Raw genomic sequence first — 4,589 nt, 5'->3', positions numbered from 1 at the left:
AATTTCACAATGCCTCTATATAGAGGAATACTGCAGTTATTTCTGCAATAGTTTGAACAGAACGAGTTTCAGCTCTCGTTTATACTTTACAATAAATTCTATCATACAGATTTTTTTTTTATTAGTTGGAGGCTAATGACTTCACAATATTTCAGTGGGTTTTGTCATACATTGATATGAATCAGCCATAGAGTTACACGCATTCCCCATCCCGATCCCCCCTCCCACCTCCCTCTCCACCCGATTCCTCTGGGTCTTCCCAGTGCACCAGGCCTGAGCACTTGTCTCATGCATCCCACCTGGGCTGGTGATCTGTTTCACCATAGATAATATACATGCTGTTCTTTCGAAACATCCCACCCTCACCTTCTCCCACAGAGTTCAAAAGTCTGTTCTGTACTTCTGTATCTCTTTTCTGTTTTGCATATAGGGTTATCATTACCATCTTTCTAAATTCCATATATATGTGTTAGTATGCTGTAATGTTCTTTATCTTTCTGGCTTACTATCATACAGATTATGTTGAAAAAAATTTGAACTGTTTCCCTAGGATTTAAACTTATAGTTTGCTATTTAAGCAGAAAACCCTTGTCCTAACTTGTATGTGCAATAGCCAACACCATTAGATCATGATTATTCATTAGGTGGCTGTTTTCTTCAATCACCCTCTGAAGTGAACAATTATATATGCTCATTTCCCCTCTTGGTCTTCAACATTGAACCCCATTGTCCCTCCCTCCTTCCTAGGTGTCAAGTGTTAGTCACTCATGCACTTCTGTCTTCAAGGCCTGCATGGTGCAGTTGTAAAACTGGTTTCCTAATGACTGCATTTGATTATTGGATTCACTATATGTAAAACACACCTAGCCCAATAAAAATATGCTAGTGGGTTAGGTTTCTTAACAGGAATTCACACATAATAGCAATGGACAAAAGTTGCTTGGAAAAATATTCGTATGTCACATAGGTAAATATGGGGATATTGAAAGCAACAACAATGAGCACAATAGAAATGAAATAATTCTGTGAAATACTGTCTCTTTCCTATGGGTCTAGAGTTCCCTTTTCAAAAATGCAATGGCTCTGAAATTAGCTTTTCATTTCCAAAGTTATATTCAGGCTGTCTACGATCATCTCAAGGTCCCACCTAGAGATATTTTCTTAACATTGCTTTGGTGGAAGATTTTCCTGGCCTCCTTGGGAATCATATTCTTTTAAAAAAATTCTCTCATAAGATTTCTCTAATTTTCCACAAAATACTAAATAATATTTTTGGCAATGAGTCTCATTTATCCTAAATATTTACTGCATTGACCAAAGAGAGCCCTGGAGGTATAATAGCCTATCAGAATTCTTCCATATTGGACCAAAAATTACACACCTTCATTGCCCGTTATGGAATAGGTACTGTCCACTTCATACCTGTACTACTAAGGGAGGCTCTCTCTAGTATCTTGCCCCAGGACCTTAATTCTTTTTATTTATCTCATGAGGTTCTGCCAGTTTAAAGAAAGTCTTCTGTTTTGTTTCTTTTCTGTCCTGTAGAGCCCTGTCCCTTTCCTGAAGGGCTCAGGAAAGGTTTGATTTCATGAATTATCAGGATTTTATCTCAGTGTTTGGCTGAGAGTGGTGTACTTTACAGGCTCTTATGTCCTACACAATAGGAAATAATTACAACTGTAGGTGTAACGAATACTTTGTAACAATTGAGAATGACAGACTATCTTCTCCCTCACAGAGGGAAGAAGAAATCAAATACTAAAATGAAATTACTGAACATTCACAGAATTGTGAAAATGACTGTGGTGGGGCCACCTTGTTTCTCATAAGTGGTCCCCAGTGTTCTCTTAATGAGATGGAAGAGGCAGGCGATATGCCTATAATTAGTTCAAAATGCATATCTCCTATGGGTTGATTTTGTGCCTCTAAAATTAATGTATCTATGCCATAAACACTCATATGTGTTCGTATGTGATCATATTTGGAGATAGAGTATAATTAAGTTAAAATACGTTCATTAGAGTAGGTCTTAATCCAAATGAGTTCTAGCCATATAAAAAGGGAAAATAAGACATAGATACATACATATAGGAAAGAAAATGTGGGGAGGTATAGGGAAATTTCAGATATTTACAAGCCAAGGAAAGTGGCCAGTAATGGAGGCCCCTTATGCATTCACACCTTGCGTAAGATCCAACTCAGATGAAACCTTGATTTGGACTTAGAGCCTCCGCAAGTATGAGACAATAAATAAATGTGTTTAATTGACCCAATCACTAGCATTTTGTACAGGAGCTCTAGAATACTTGAAAGTGTTGAAAGTGTCAGTCGCTCAGTCGTGTCCGACTCTTTGTGACTCCATGGACTGTAGCCTGCCTCGCTCTTCTGTCCATGGAATTTTCCAGGCAAGAACACTGGAGTGGGATTTCATTGCCTACTCCAGGGGATCTTCCAGACCCAGGGATTGAACCTGAGTCTCCTGCATTGCAAGTGGATTCTTTACTATTTGGCCATTTTCTAATACTTATATAATATTTAAATGATCTTAATTAGGTTTATAAAATGAACAATAAAGTAGATAAATAATCATAATTCTTACTCTACTGTTACCAGACCTGAACACCCCAGGAAGACCATTATTGGTTTAGTCAGGATAACCTCGCTGTAGGGTGGCTCAGTGACTGTGGCTACCAGTTTTGAGTCCTTCCTTGGCTGACATGGAGTCAATGTGAACTTCTTAGCTTCTCTGACTGAATGTCCTCACCATCCCTATGATGTTAGGCTGAAAATAATGAAGGTTTTCCACTTCAAAAAGAAGAGAATAAGGGCTGAAAAAGAATGACATTAGATCATCTGAATGAATTAGGGTAGAAACTTCTGATTCTAGGCAGTGTGAAATGAGTTTTTTTTCCTGAATTTTTTGTTGCACTTAACTTCTATGCTGTGTTGGGGTCCTCTTTATAAGTGAATCCATAAACAATGCTAATGTTGAAAAGGTTTCTGAATGGGGTATGCCTATCCTATCAACACCATCATCCGTGAGTTGAGACTTGCAATTGTTAACTCAGTCGTGAAGCCATTTGCCTTCTTTTGCCTTTACAGTGAACCACAACATTGCAAGGTGATTGCTCACTAGGCTCTTATTTCCTCAATCATCAACTGAAGTGAATAATTACTAGTGTTACTCCCCCTTCCAATCTTCAATATCAAATTGCTTTTCCTTTCTCCATCCTAGATTTCCTGTCTATCAGAGACCTTTGAGGTCCCAGTTATCTCTTCAAAACCCAATTGTTTTGTATTTTTAATGTTTTTTAAATAACTGATGTGTTCATTTAATTTCTGAATTTACAAATGTGAAAGAAACACAGGTCATTAATATATCTAATGGATTCTGTTTCTTAAAATGACTTCCTACATAATATATGTATTATATTTAGGTCTTTAGTCCATTTTGAGTTTATTTTTGTATATGCTGTTAGAGAATGTTCTAATTTTACTTTATTACAAGTAGCTATCCAATTATCCCAGCACCACTTATTGAAGAGACTGTCTTCTCTCCACTGTATATTCTTGTCTTTTTTATTATAGATTAATTGACCATAAGCACATAGGTTTATTTCTGGGCTCTCTCTTCTGTTCCATGTGCCTGTTTTTGTGCCAATACTATACTGATTGGATTAATGTAGTTTCCTGATATAGTTCAAAGTCAGGGAACCTGATTCCTCCAGTTCTGATCTTCTTCCTTAAGATGGTTTTGGCGATTCAGGGTCTTTCATCTTTCCATACAAAATTTAAAATTGTCTGTTCTAGCTTTGTGGAAAATGCCCTGGTCTTTTCATAGCAGTTGCATTGAGTATGTGGATTGCCTTGGATAGCATGTTTATTTTAACAATATCAATTCTTCTAATCCATAATCAAGGTAAACCTTTCCCTCTGTTTGTAGTATCTTCACTTTCTTTGATCAGGGTATTATTTTTTCTAAGTACAGGTCTTTCACCACCTTAGGTATGTTTATTCCTAGGTGTTTTATTTCTCTTTTTTAATGCATTTTCTCTCATCCTGGAGGCTTTTCAGCAATGAGTGATCATTTTTTGAGAAATAACCACTATAAATCATTAATAAATTCCAATATGTGTGGTACTTGGGGGACTTAAATAATGTTTGAGAAAACAATTTAAAATTTGCAAAATGTTAAATATTTTTAGTATGTATGTGTAAGTATTCCTATTTCTGTTTGTGTTCTGTATTTGGAGAGTGGGATTTTGTCATTCTCTTCATACTGATCACTAGTTTTGATAAATTTTGGAGATAATAGCTGGTCAATTAATTCCTATGATTTTCAGGAGCACTCTGCTGAGGAAGCCAGGACATTCTGCTCCTGCTTCAATCAGGAGAAGGTTCTGTGTTGGAGCAAAATGTCCACCAAGTGACCTGAGTCACTCTGGTGCCTGAAAGAGTTTGAGATATGGAGGTCAGTCATACTCTCTCAGGAAGCTCTAACTGATTATTTCATTTTTCAACTTAGGTGACTTTCACTGAGTTTGGCTGACTGGGGGTTAAACGTGGGGAAGGGGCACGGCAGGAGTTGG

Source organism: Cervus canadensis, chromosome X, assembly GCF_019320065.1.
Source record: "Cervus canadensis isolate Bull #8, Minnesota chromosome X, ASM1932006v1, whole genome shotgun sequence".
NCBI lineage: Eukaryota > Metazoa > Chordata > Mammalia > Artiodactyla > Cervidae > Cervus > Cervus canadensis.
This window is presented reverse-complemented; position numbering follows the sequence as displayed.